Consider the following 15138-nt stretch of genomic DNA (forward strand, 5'->3'; position numbering starts at 1 on the left):
CTCTGCTACCGCACTGCAAGCGGTACCGGAGCACCAAGTCTAGGTCCAAGAGACTTCTAAACAGCTTCTACCCCCAAGGCATAAGACTCCTGAACATCTAGACAAATGGCTACCCAGACTATTTGCATTGCCCTCCCCTCTTACACCTCTGTTACTCTCTGTTGTTATCCCCTATGCATAGTCATTATAATAACTCTACCTACATGTACATATTGCCTCAATTTCTTAGACTAACTGGTGACCCTGCACATTGACTCTGTGCCGGTATCCCCCTGTACATAGTCTCGCTATTGTTATTTTACTGCTGCTCTTTAATTGCTTGTTACTTTGATTTCTTATTAATATATATATGTGTGTGTGTGTGTGTGTGTGTGTGTGTGTGTGTGTGTGTGTGTGTGTGTGTGTGTGTGTGTGTGTGTGTGTGTGTGTGTATACAGTATATCACAAAAGTGAGTACACCCCTCACATTTTGGTAAATATTTGAGTATATATTTTCATGTGACAACACTGAAGAAATTACACTTTGCTACAATGTAAAGTAGTGAGTGTACAGCTTGTATAACAGTGTAAATTTGCTGTCCCTTCAAAATAACTCAACACACAGCCATTAATGTCTAAACCGCTGGCAACAAAAGTGAGTACACCCCTAAGTGAACATTTCCAAATTGGGCCCAAAGTGTCAATATATTGTGTGGCCACCATCATTTTCCAGCACTGCCTTAACCCTCTTGGGCATGGAGTTCACCAGAGCTTCACAGGTTGCCACTGGAGTCCTCTTCCACTCCTCCATGACGACATCACGGAGCTGGTGGATGTTAGAGACCTTGCACTCCTCCACCTTCCGTTTGAGGATGCCCCACAGATGCTCAACAGGGTTTAGGTCTGGAGACATGCTTGGCCAGTCCATCACCTTTACCCTCAGCTTCTTTAGCAAGGCAGTGGTCGTCTTGGAGGTGTGTTTGGGGTCATTTTCATGTTGGAATACTGCCCTGCGGCCCAGTCTCCGAAGGGAGGGGGCTCATGCTCTGCTTCCGTATGTCACAGTACATGTTGGCATTCATGGTTCCCTCAATGACCTTTATCTCCCCAGTGCCGGCAGCACTCATGCAGCCCCAGACCATGACACTCCCACCACCATGCTTGACTGTAGGTAAGACACACTTGTCTTTGTACTCCTCACCTGGTTGCCGCCACACACACTTGACACCATCTGAACCAAATAAGTTTATCTTGGTCTCATCAGACCACAGGACATGGTTCCAGTAATCCATGTCCTTAGTCTGCTTGTCTTCAGCAAACTGTTTGCGGGCTTTCTTGTGCATCATCTTTAGAAGAGGCTTCCTTCTAGGACGACAGCCATGCAGACCAATTTGATGCAGTGTACGGCGTATGGTCTGAGCACTGACAGGCTGACCCCCCACCCCTTCAACCTCTGCAGCAATGCTGGCAGCACTCATACATCTATTTCCCAAATATATGGATATGGATATGACACTGAGCACGTGCACTCAACTTCTTTGGTCGACCATGGCGAGGCCTGTTCTGAGTGGAACCTGTCCAGTTAAACCGCTGTATGGTCTTGGCCACCGTGCTGCAGCTCAGTTTCAGGGTCTTGGCAATCTTCTTATAGCCCAGGCCATCTTTATGTAGAGCAACAATTCTTTTTTTCAGATCCTCAGAGAGTTCTTTGCCATGAGGTGCCATGTTGAACTTCCAGTGACCAGTCAGTATGAGTGAGTGTGAGAGCGATGACACCAAATTTAACACACCTTCTCTCCATTCACACCTGAGACCTTGTAACACTAACGAGTCACATGACACCGGGGAGGGAAAATGGCTAATTGGGCCCATTTTTGATATTTTCACTTAGGGGTGTACTCACTTTTGTTGTCTGCGGTTTAGACATTAATGGCTGTGTGTTGAGTTATTTTGAAGGGACAGCAAATTTACACTGTTATACAAGCTGTACACTCACTACTTTACATTGTAGCAAAGTGTCATTTCTTCAGTGTTGTCACATGAAAAAATATACTCAAATATTTACAAAAATGTGAGGGGTGCGCACGAATACACTGTCAACATTGTTATTGCGGGTTTGATTGAATATGGTCATCAGATGTGCTGGAATATGAGTACAGTAACAGAGTGAGGGGCTTATTGTTCAGGCTCCTCACACTGGCCCTCACACTGGCCCTCACACATGTGTTCTTCAGATCTCACTGTTCCAGTAGACCAGGCCAGAGGGGAGGGAGTGGGGTGGAAATGTGCCAGAGGTTTCAGCTGGAGCCTGTGCACACACTCTCTCTAGCTCTCTCACTCTCTCACTCTCTTTCTCTCGTTTTCTCTCTCTGTCTGGCACTCTGACCACATCACTGTCATTGACTACTCTGCTCTAGGCCTCCCCCTACTGACTGCTCTTGTTATAGCAGCTACAGTGCATTCGGAAAGTATTCAGACCCCTTCACTTTTTCCACATTTTGTTACGTTGCAACCTTATTCCAAAATGGATTCAATTCATTATTTTCCTCATCAGTCTACACACAATACCCAATAATAACAAAGTGAAAACAGGTTTTTCGAAAACAGAAATACCTTATTTACCTAAGTATTTAGACCCTTTGCTATGAGACTCAAAATTTAGCTCAGGTGCATCATGTTTCCATTGATCATCCTTAAGATGTTTCTACAAATTTATTGGAGTCCACCTGTGGTCAATTCCATTGATTGGACATGATTTGGAAAGGCACACACCTGCCTATATAAGGTCCCACAGTTGACAGTGCATGTCAAAGCAAAAACCAAGCCATGAGGTTGAAGGAATTGTCCGTAGAGCTCCGATACAGGATTGTGTCGAGGTACAGATCTGGGGAAGGGTACCAAAAAATGTCTGCAGCATTGAAGGTCTCCAAGAACACAGTGGCCAACATCATTTTTAAATGGAAGAAGTTTGGAACCACCAAGACTCTACCTAGAACTGTCTGCCCGACCAAACTGAGCAATCGGGGGAGAAGAGCCTTGGTCAGGGAGGTGACCAAAAAAATCGATGATCACTCTGATCACAGATCTCCAGAGTTCATCTGTGGAGATGGGAGAACCTTCCAGAAGGACAACCATCTCTGCAGCACTCCACCAATCAGGCCTTTATAGTAGAGTGGCCAGATGGAAGCCACAGCCCGCTTGAAGTTAGCCAAAAGGCACCTAAAGGACTCTAAGACCATGAGAAACAAGATTCTCTGTTCTGATGAAACCATGATTGAACTCTTTGGCCTGAATGCCAAGCGTCACGTCTGGAGGAATCCTGGCCCAATCCCTACGGTGAAGCATTGTAGTGGCAACATCATGCTGTGGGGATGTTTTTCAGCGGCAGGGACTGGGAGAGTAGTCAAGATCGAGGGAAGATGAACAGAGCAAAGTACAGAGAGATCCTTGATGAAAGCCTGCTCCAGAGCTGTAACGGTTTTCCTCCTCTTCTGAGGAGGAGTAGGAAGGATCGGACCAATATGCTGCGTGGTGTCCATGTTAATATTTATTTAAACTGAACACAAAAATAAAATAACAAGAGAACGAACGAAAACAAAACAGTTCTGTCTGGTGCAGACACAGAGACAGAAAACAACTACCCACAAAACCCATGTGGGCAAGAGCTACCTAAGTATGGTTCTCAATCAGAGACAACGACAGACAGCTGTCCCTGATTGAGAACCATACTCGGCCAAAAACAAAGAAATACAAAAACATAGAAAAAAGAACATAGAACGCCCACCCTAGTAACACCCTGGCCTAACCAAAATAGAGAATAAAAAGCCTCTCATGACAAGAGCGCTCAAGACCTCAGACTGGGGCGAAGGATCACCTTCCAACAGGACAACAACCCAAAGCACACAGCCAGGACAACGCATGAGTGGCTTTGTGACAAATCTCTGAATGTCCTTGAGTGGCCCAGCCAGAGCCCGGACTTGAACCCGATCAAACATCTCTGGAGAGACCTGAAAATAGCTGTGTAGCGACGCTCTCTATCCAACCTGACTGAGCTTAAGAGGATCTGCAGAGAACAATGGTAGAAACTCTATATGAAGTTTGCTCTATCCAATTATATTTCCTTGGCAACTGTTTTTCTTTTTTTTATAATGGCTTGACTGGTCAGTAATCTCATGCCATTCAAAGTGCCAATTGTATCCAGTAAGTCATTATTGAACATTTATCCATTTGTGATTTGGCGTGTGGTAAAAACAGATCAATAGGCAGGACACGCTTAGTATAGTAGGTAACTATCTCTGTGTATTCTGCCAACATTTTCCTGTAGTTGAAATTAATCCACAAAATAACAATTTCCCCAAGTTGAAATGAGGTTGATCCCGTGTCATTAATTCATTCTATTCTATATTTTTATTTTCTCATAGAGAAGTTGATTACTTTGGTAATCTAAAAGCAATTAATTTTAACTTTTTAATACAAGGATATACGTAACTATCTCTGTGTATTCTGCCAACATTTTCCTGTAGTAAATAAATCCACAAAGGATGGACAAACTGATGTAGGTAATGGGGTAGGGTAATGCTTAGTGAAGAGTCTGTCACATAAAGTATTATTTTTGTTCTCCTAGTGCTGTATAAATGGAGAACAGGGGCCGGATTCACAAAACACTTCTTACACAAAAACTTAAGAAGCTTCTTAAGAAAAAAAGTTCATAAGATAGTTTGTAAGTGCAATTCCTCAACAATATTGTAATGATTTTCTTTTGAACTTCTCAAATATCTACTTATGAATCTTCTTAAAAGATGTTTGTGGCCAGGCAACCGATTTAGCTATCTAATGTTAGCATATTAGCATATTTCACACCTAGATTACTGTTCTACGGGCCTCCCGGGTGGCGCAGTGGTTAAGGGCGCTGTACTGCAGCGCCAGCTGTGCCATCAGAGTCCCTGGGTTCGCGCCCAGGCTCTGTCGTAACCGGCCGCGACCGGGAGGTCCGTGGGGCGACGCACAATTGGTCTAGCGTCGTCCGGGTTAGGGAGGGCTTGGTCGGTAGGGATGTCCTTGTCTCATCGCGCACCAGCGACTCCTGTGGCGGGCCGGGCGCAGTGCGCGCTAACCAAGGTTGCCAGGTGGTGCGGCTGGCTTCCGGGTTGGTGCGGCTGGTTGGGTTGTGTATCGGAGGACGCATGCGTCAGGAGTCCCTGACTACTCTCTCAACCTTTGTCTCTCCCGAGCCCGTACGGGAGTTGTAGCGATAAGACAAGATTGGATACCACGAAATTGGGGAGAAAAAGGGGTAAAAAAATAAAATAATAATAATTTAAAAAATATATATATTTGAAACTTTCAGGTGAAGTTTGAGTGAATTAAACATGTTCATTTGAGCTGTTTTCTTTCACTGCCCTGAATCAACAACATTATTTCTTTATTTTCAAGAAATTGCACTAGAAAATATCCAATACCCTTTTTGAGGAATAGCAACTTAACTTTCTTCTTAAGTCTACAGTTAAAGGGAAAATGGAAGTTAAGAAGAAATGTCTTCTTAAGAAGGTTTTGTGAATCTGGGCCCTGGTTCTGAATACTGTGTCTGTACTTGTTTGTCAAAACTTGTTATCAATAATCAACAGACACAGACACATCGAGTCTCATGGAATCATTGGAGTCATCATTAATAAACATGTTGACTTGAAATTCCAAAAGGTCCACTCTGATATTTTGAAACTTAATGGAAATACGTACACCCCCCCACAACCCCCCTCGCCGCCTGTGATTGGTCACCACGTCCCGGCAGCACAGATTAAGACATGTTTCCCCACTTTACCTCCCCTGTTCCCCACGCCAGCATCACATGACCCATTACATCACTGGATTGAGGTCAGCTCTGGATTAGGATGCTGGGAGAGCGGTGGAATTACTGAAAGTGAGGGAGAAGTGGCGGGAGGAAGGGGGGTTCAGAGGGCACAGAGAGAGAGAGTGGCATTAAGAAGAAAGAGGGGCAAAGGGGAGAGAAATAAGAGTCCGTGTAGAGTAGAGTGCTTAATGTAAAAAGGGGGATTGTACAAAGCAAGCATCTTAAATTCCATGTCCATACTTTGGTTAAAGTGCAGTTTGTGTGTGGTCATGGACCTCTGTTAGAGTTCTAATAATAATTTGTTATCAGAGGATAGATAATAACAGATAATGGTCTTCTATATAAGTGAGGAGGAAGGATATGTGACCCACAGGAATGGGGTCACAGTGAAATGATTGGTTGGCTGTTTTGGAGATCACTCCATTGTGTCTCTACTTGTCTGTTCTGTTCCTCTGTTGACCACTCTCTCATGTATTCATTGTATAACGTTGTGTTTATCAAGCCATGTGGCCAGTCCCCTCCGCCTGCTTGTTGCACTGTTCTCTCCCCTCCCTCTCTATTCCTCCCCCAATCTCTCAGGAGATTACGTCTGGAGACTTGTTATTGATGGTCGGTGATGATAACAGTCAGTGGTAGCAGCTTCTTAACAGCATTCCCTTGTACATACCATATCAACACGCATTGGGAGATAACAAAAAGCCACAGGTTCATAACAGCAGTCTAAATCTATAACAGACAGGTTCATAACAGCAGTCTAAATCTATAACAAAGACAGGTTCATAACAGCAGTCTAAATCTATAACAACAGACAGGTTCATAACAGCAGTTTAAATCTATAACAACAGACAGGTTCATAACAGCAGTCTAAATCTATAACAACAGACAGGTTCATAACAGCAGTTTAAATCTATAACAACAGACAGATTCATAACAGCAGTCTAAATCTATAACAACAGACAGGTTCATAACAGCAGTCTAAATCTATAACAACAGACAGGTTCATAACAGCAGTCTAAATCTATAACAAAGACAGGTTCATAACAGAAGTCTAAATCTATAACAACAGACAGGTTCATAACAGCAGTCTAAATCTATAACAACAGACAGGTTCATAACAGCAGTCTAAATCTATAACAACAGACAGGTTCATAACAGCAGTCTAAATCTATAACAACAGACAGGTTCATAACAGCAGTCTAAATCTATAACAACAGACAGGTTCATAACAGCGGTCTAAATCTATAACAACAGACAGGTTCATAACAGCAGTCTAAATCTATAACAACAGACAGGTTCATAACAGCAGTCTAAATCTATAACAACAGACGGGTTCATAACAGCAGTCTAAATCTATAACAACAGACGGGTTCATAACAGCAGTCTTTTATTTATCCGTTATTTTACCAGGTAAGTTGACTGAGAACACATTCTCATTTGCAGCAACAACCTGTGGAATAGTTACAGGGGAGAGGAGGGGGATGAATGAGCCAATTGTAAACTGGGGATTATTAGGTGACCGTGATGGTTTGAGGGCCAGATTGGGAATTTAGCCAGGACACCGGGGTTAACACCCCTACTCTTACGATAGGTGCCATGGGATCTTTAATGACCTCAGAGAGTCAGGACACCCGTTTAACATCCCATCCAAAAGACAGCACTGGGATATTTTTTTAGACCAGAGGAAAGAGTGCCTCCTACTGGCCCTCCAACACCACTTCCAGCAGCATCTGGTCTCCCATCCAGGAACTGACCAGGACCAACCCTGCTTCGCTTCAGAAGCAAGCCAACAGTGGTATGCTGCTGGCAAGTCTAAATCTATAACAACAGACAGGTTCATAACAGCAGTCTAAATCTATAACAAAAGACAGGTTCATAACAGCATTCTAAATCGATAACAACAGACAGGTTCATAACAGCAGTCACTATCTGCAGTATGTTGTCAGACATATCATTTAGGTGAGATAGAAATCCTAAACGGACTAGGACTTGTTACTATAACCCAGTGAATTCCTCTGAGCCAGACTCTCCAGATTAGTCTGTGAGAGACTGGCACAGCAGGGCCTGGCAGGACTGGGAATGGCTACTGGAAGAAGTCGCACATGGCCAGCCTTGCCATGAAGACCCAGAAAACACTATACTGTATGAAAACATGATAGCGATGGAAAGAATTTTACTGTAATTTTTAGGTGTTCTAGTTTTCTTCATGTTTTTGTCCCAAATGAATTTGTATTCCACTCTTGTTCCAATATGTAGGCCTCGTTCTCTTCCCTCATTTATGTACTACAGGTCCAAATTTCATTAAATATCCTTTTTCCCAGGATGCACTGGGCTTCGAGGGCAGCTGTCATGGGTAATGTTGGAACCAATTTGTCATCTGGAGAGAGAAGGACAGTAATCATGCCAGCAGAGAGAACGATGTCAAGAGAAGAGAAGAACATGGAGATGGAGAGGAAGAAAGGCTGGAGAGACAGCGACACCATAGACAAGAGAGAGAGAGATAGGAGGAAGAAGAGAGAGAGAGAGAGAGACTGTAATCCTGTCTAATTCACTTAGCGAAACGCTGAAGGGGCAAAACACTAAGAGGATTGGGACATTCTCTAAATTAGATCAGTAAAAATAACAAAGTGCAAGGAGAGGTGAGAAGAAGTGTGGACATGTGGACACTTGGACACAGGCCAGGGGGCCAGGACAGGAGAGGGGGACTAAGGATGATAGTGGACATGTTTACTGGCAGACATCGGAACAGGTTGGCCTGGTGCTCCTGTTTGAGTATTCTCTCCAAGTCAGAGAAGGAACCACAATCCCCTAGTTAGTTCTACTTCAATTTAACCCTAATTCTACGGCTGACCTACCTTCTTTCCCTCCCTCCTCCAACCCTGACTACGCCAAAATCAGACTTCTCTCATAAACAAATCTAATCCGGACAATAATCTCAGTCCAAGACATTAACAATAATCTTGGATCCGAACACTGACTTTTACTCTTGATTATAACTAGGTGTTAAACTTTAAGCCCCCGTATTGACTTAGTAAAAGTATATAACATGATTGTCAGTCAGGTGTTGATCCAGTGATAGACCTAACCATAATACTGATCTTATTACTACATGAATTTGAATTGAGCATACTGTATTTATCCTGTAAACAAAGTATGGAGTGAGGTCATTCCTGTTACAAATCTTAGATGAATCATGACAGTAATCATCACAGAACATGTTCACTAAAATAACAATAATAACTTTATTAGTGTAGGACTTCTTAATACAAGTAAGAACGGGCTTCACGTCGTAAAATAGAAGTACTAACAAAGAAACAAAAACAAGAGGGAGGGGAAATTTAAAAAAAAGAAGATAGCTAATTAAAATCGTACAGTGAAATCGAACATTAAAAGCATTTTTATAAAGTGTATCCTCACAATGTAAAAAGAGGCACTCAATCTGCAATATGATGGAATGAACAGTAATTACAGTGATAATGATAGAATATGATTACATTCATACTGCAGTTTTATTAGTAAAACGAGATTTTCAGCCTTGTCATATCAAACAGCCAATATCAGAATTAGACACCATTTAAAGATTCAAATGGGCATCTGTGATGTCATTTGGTTGATTGAAGAGAAATACAGTGAATGGCATATAAAGCTTGACAGGGATAGACATAAGCTATTTGTTAATGTTGGTCATATTTAGATGTACATTTACAACCAATAGCATATTAGGATTAGGCTTTATGTCATAGAGAATACAGGCTTTGGGGGATTTGTAAATTATCACAGATGGTATTTAAAACAAAGGCAGCCAAATTTTCTCCATCTTCTCTTATCTACAAAATGTAACTTTCTCTCTGTGTCTGTCTTCTTCCTCTTTTAAGTCTTATTTTGGACTTTATTTTGAAGGAAAAAAAACTTTCATGAGATTAACAAATTCATTGGATTTTCCTCCTTTCAATAAATAAATTTTGCACCTACAAAGCATGTGGTATCCAGTATCCTTTGATTGGCTCCTTTCTGTTCACATAACCTCTCAGTTGTCTCACCCAACAATAAATGATAAACGATTGTAGATAAAGAACCATCCATCCCTGAGAGCAGTCAAAAACCCTGCCTGGAACCCAGTCTTGAATCAAAAGAACACAAGCATGCCACCGCGTTCTCACAAACAATGTTCCTCCCTCCCAACTCTTATGTGACCCCAATTTATCTCTGTGAAACTATGCCTCTGAGCAGGACAGAGCATAATTGGGAATTTTTTATTTACCTTTACCCCCCCCACACACACACCCCTCCACCACCATCCCTGCCCCCACACTTTCTAGTTCCATCCAACCTATCACAGAGTGTAGTCTAGAACCCAAAGCCAGAGAACCCAAGCGTCCTACATGCCATCATGTTCTCACAAACAATGGTCCCCCCAACTCAATTCTTACATGACGCCAATTCATCACTGTGAAACTATGCCTCAGACAGAACAGAATTGGGAAATGTGATTTATTTTTCATTTGCTTTTACTTCTTACAAACCACCCACCCCCTTCGTGCAGAATGTTGGGGTGGACTGGGGGGTGAGTTGTTGGGTTGTTGAGATTAGGAATCGATTAAGAGGAAATTGGACTGTAGGGCTGGCTACGTCTCGTAGGGCCGCCGGCCTGGCCACAGGATGATTACAGTATTTACAGAACAGCCCGGTGGCCAGCTTGTTTGCCAGGGATTAGAGGCAAAGAAATGAATCATATTTTTAAGTCCCAAGTGTATCTGTCTCCTGCTCTGTCCCACTCTGTCTCTGTGCTTTACTAGTCCATATGCTGCTCCCAGGGATTACCATGGGGGAGGTTCTGGTCCTCTCGTCTGTTTCCTCCATCGCTCTACTCCTCTTTCTCATCTCTTATCCATCTCCTTACTTCTCTTCTCGCTTTCCTCTCCTGCCTCGTCTCTCATTTCTCTTTATCCCTCTCTCTATTCCTCTCCCTCCTTTTTGTCTCTCTCTCTCTACCGTTCGTCTCTCCGCTCCCTGACTATAGACATGTAAATGAATACGGGCGGCAGGTAAACCTAGCGGTTAAGAGCATTGGACCAGTAGCTGAAGTTAACAGTTAAACCCCAACAACAACTGCTCACTGGGCCCTGATGATGTCGATTAAGGCAGCGTACCTCTCTGAATCAGAGGATGCACTCAGTTGTGCAACTGACTAGATATCTCCTATCCTTTTGGGTATCCTTACCACTCAGGCCCCCCTTCTATCACTAAGGGAACACCCCCCCCCCCCCCCCCCCCCCCTCGCCCATGTGCCATGTCTATTTCTATGGGAATAAGCACGGTTCGTGACACAAAATACTCCCTCTGTAACGACGTTCGTCTGTAGGAGGAGAAGCGGACCAAAAAGCAGCGTGGTGGTTATTCATGTTCTTTAATGGAAAACTGACGATACATGAAATAACTCAAATCTACAAAACAACAAACGGAACGTGAAAACCTATACAGCCTATCCTGTGACAACAAACACAGTGACAGGAACAATCACCCACCAACACACAGTGAAACCCAGGCTACCTAAGTATGATTCTCAATCAGAGACAACTAATGACACCTGCCTCTGATTGAGAACCATACTAGGCCGAAAACATAGAAATGCCCCAAAACATAGAAAAACAAACAGACTGCCCACCCAACTCACGCCCTGACCATACTAAATAAATACAAAACAACGGAAATAGAGGTCAGAACGTGACAGTACCCCCCCCCCAAAGGTGCGGACTCCGGCCGCAAAACCTTGACCTATAGGGGAGGGTCTGGGTGGGCGTCTGTCCGCGGTGGCGGCTCTGGCGCGGGACGCGGACCCCACTTCACCATTGTCTTAGTCCGCCTTATTGTCCGCCTCCGTGGCTTACTCACCATGGCCACCCCTCTCAATGACCCCACTGGACAGAGGGGCTGCTTGGGACAGAGGGGCAGCTCGGGACAGAGGTGAAGCAGCTGCTCGGGACAGAGGGACAACTGCTCGGGACAGAGGGACAACTGCTCGGGACAGAGGGGCGGCAGCAGCTTGGGACAGAGGGGCGGCAGCTGCTCGGGACAGAGGGGCAGCAGCTCGGGACAGAGGGGCGATAGCAGCTCGGGACAGAGGGGCGATAGCAGCTCGGGACAGAGGGGCAGCTGCTCGGGCGGCCCCTGGCTGACTGGCGGCCCCTGGCTGCCTGGCGGCCCCTGGCTGCCTGGCGGCACTGGCGGCCCCTGGCTGACTGGCGGCCCCTGGCTGACGGGCGGCACTGGCGGCTCCTGGCAGACGGGCGGCACTGGCGGCTCCTGGCAGACGGGCGGCACTGGCGGCTCCTGGCAGACGGGCGGCACTGGCGGCTCCTGGCAGACGGGCGGTTCTGGCGGCGCTGGGCAGACGGGCGACACTGGCGGCGCTGGGCAGACGGGAGGCTCAGATGGCGCTGGGCAGACGGGAGGCTCAGATGGCGCTGGGCAGACGGGAAGCTCCGGCAACGCTGGACTGAGTAGCTCTCGTAGCGCCGAACAGGCGGGAGACTCCGACAGCGCTGGAGAGGAGGAAGGCTCCGGCAGCGCCGGAGAGGCGGGAGGCTCCGGCAGCGGCGCCGGACAGGCGGGAGGCTCCGGCAGCGGCGCCGGACAGGCGGGAGGCTCCGGCAGAGGCGCCGGACAGGCGGGAGGCTCCGGCAGCGGCGCCGGACAGGCGGGAGGCTCCGGCAGCGGCGCCGGACAGGCGGGAGGCTCCGGCAGCGCTGGAGAGGAGGAAGCCCCTGTAAGGATGGGCCGGAGAGACAGCCTGGTACGGGGGGCTGCCACCGGAGGGCTGGTGCGTGGAGGTGGTGACGGATAGACCGGGCCGTGCAGGCGCACTGGAGCTCTTGAGCACCGAGCCTGCCCAACCTTACCCGGTTGAATGGTCCCGGTCGCCCTGCCAGTGCGGCGAGGTGGAATAGCCCGCACTGGGCTATGCAGGCGAACCGGGGACACCGTGCGCAAGGCTGGTGCCATGTAAGCCGGCCTAAGGAGACGCACTGGAGACCAGATGCGTAGAGCCGGCTTCATGGCACTTGGCTCGATGCCCACTCTAGCCCGGCCGATACGCGGAGCTGGAATGTACCGCACCGGGCTGTGCACCCGCACTGGGGACACCGTGCGCTCCACCGCATAACACGGTGCCTGCCCGGTCTCTCTAGCCCCCCGGTAACCACAGGAAGTTGGCTCAGGTCTCCTACCTGGCGTAGCCATACTCCCTGTTAGCCCCCCCCCAAGAAATGTTTGGGGCTGACTCTCGGGCTTCCATCCGCTCTGCCGTGCTAGTTCCTCATAATGCCGCCTCTCTGCTTTTGCTGCCTCCAGCTCGGCCTTGGGGCGACAATATTCTCCTGGCTCTGCCCAGGGTCCTTTCCCGTCTAGAATCTCCTCCCAAGTCCATCTCTCCAAGTAGTGCAGCCTCTCCCACTGCTGCTTTCGCTGCTGCTGCTGTTGCTTCTCCTGCTGCACCTGTCACTGCTCCTGCTGCTGCTGTTGCTCCTGCTGCACCAGTCGCTTCTCCTGCTGCTGCTGTTGCTGCTCCTGCTGCTGCTGTTGCTCCTGCTGCACCAGTCGCTTCTCCTGCTGCTGCTGTTGCTGCTGCCTCTGTTTACCACGCCGCTTGGTCCTTGGTTGGTGGGTGATTCTGTAACGACGTTCGTCTGAAGGAGGAGAAGCGGACCAAAAAGCAGCGTGGTGGTTATTCATGTTCTTTAATGGAAAACTGAACGATACATGAAATAACTCAAATCTACAAAACAACAAACGGAACGTGAAAACCTATACAGCCTATCCTGTGACAACAAACACAGTGACAGGAACAATCACCCACCAACACACAGTGAAACCCAGGCTACCTAAGTATGATTCTCAATCAGAGACAACTAATGACACCTGCCTCTGATTGAGAACCATACTAGGCCGAAAACATAGAAATGCCCCAAAACATAGAAAAACAAACATAGACTGCCCACCCAACTCACGCCCTGACCATACTAAATAAATACAAAACAACGGAAATAGAGGTCAGAACGTGACACCCTCTTGTTATTCAAGCACTGTTCACATGACACAAACTGTGAGAGAGAACATTTTGCAGGTTTAAAGCTTATTTTCTGCAATTCTACACATTTTGCCATGGGGTGCAGAGAAATGTTTGCCATTTTAAAACACATTTTCTGCAATTCTACACATATTGCCATGTCTCATGTGCGTTCATATGATATTTGAGTGACTTTAACATTACAACAACATCTATGGGCTAAGATACGATAGCTAACATGGGCTAGTTGATCTGGGCATTTCTGCCAAGTTATAAATAGCTCTGTAAGGTCTACAATGACTGACATGGGCTAGTTGACCTGGACATTTCTGCCAAGTTATAAATAGCTCTGTAAGGTCTACAATGACTGACACGAGAAGAAGAAAACTGATGATGCACTACCATATTTGGAAATTGCACCTTGTGCATTCTACTTTTTTCAAGAGTAAGTTGAAAGCTGAGTTCCTTCAAAAAATAAAAGGGAGTTAAATAGATTATATCATCTTTGTAACTCTCTCTGTGGACATCATGTTGAAATGCAAAGATCCGAACAGAGATGCTGTGCCATTACAGCCCTAAAACAAACTTTGACCCAAATATGTCAATGCCGTACTCAGTTGATAGTGTGGAACAGGTACAGAATTAGTCTTCTGGATGGTTATGCAAAGTTGTATTTAGGCTCATCTAGGATTGGTTTGGTCTTTTGGATAATAATGAATAAGATTATATGGACGGGAAGGACCCTGATCCTAGATCAGCACTCCTGCTCTGAGACGCTTTGTGAATATGGTCCCAGATCTTTTTTTGTTTGTTACGTGCATTGGTCTTTTTACAACCTGTCCAGTGCACTTTTCAGAACACTGGTATAGCTGACTAATAAAACACATGGAAAAATATGTTAGCCATCCAAATCCCTACCTCTCTCTGTTTTTAAGAGGTTAATTAATGGGCCCCCGCAGACTTAGGCCTACTTCTAATCTTCATAACTTGCATCCACTCTGTCCTTTCTCCTCTCAACATCTCCCCTCTCAAACGTTTGCATGGATTAGAGTAGTGTCCCCGGACGTCACTTTTCAATCCCACTCTGTGTATGTACGATAGATACTTGACTTCCAGCTCTCTTTGCAGGGATACGGGGATACAACAGGATAACACATGTGGGAAAGGGATCTAGGAGAGGCATGCGATCTTAATAGCGTAATAGCAGTTGCTTCATTCTTATTGGTTGGATGAGTGCCGCTAACGTGTC

The sequence above is a fragment of the Oncorhynchus clarkii genome, chromosome 24 (genome assembly GCF_045791955.1).
Source record: "Oncorhynchus clarkii lewisi isolate Uvic-CL-2024 chromosome 24, UVic_Ocla_1.0, whole genome shotgun sequence".
Lineage (NCBI taxonomy): Eukaryota > Metazoa > Chordata > Actinopteri > Salmoniformes > Salmonidae > Oncorhynchus > Oncorhynchus clarkii.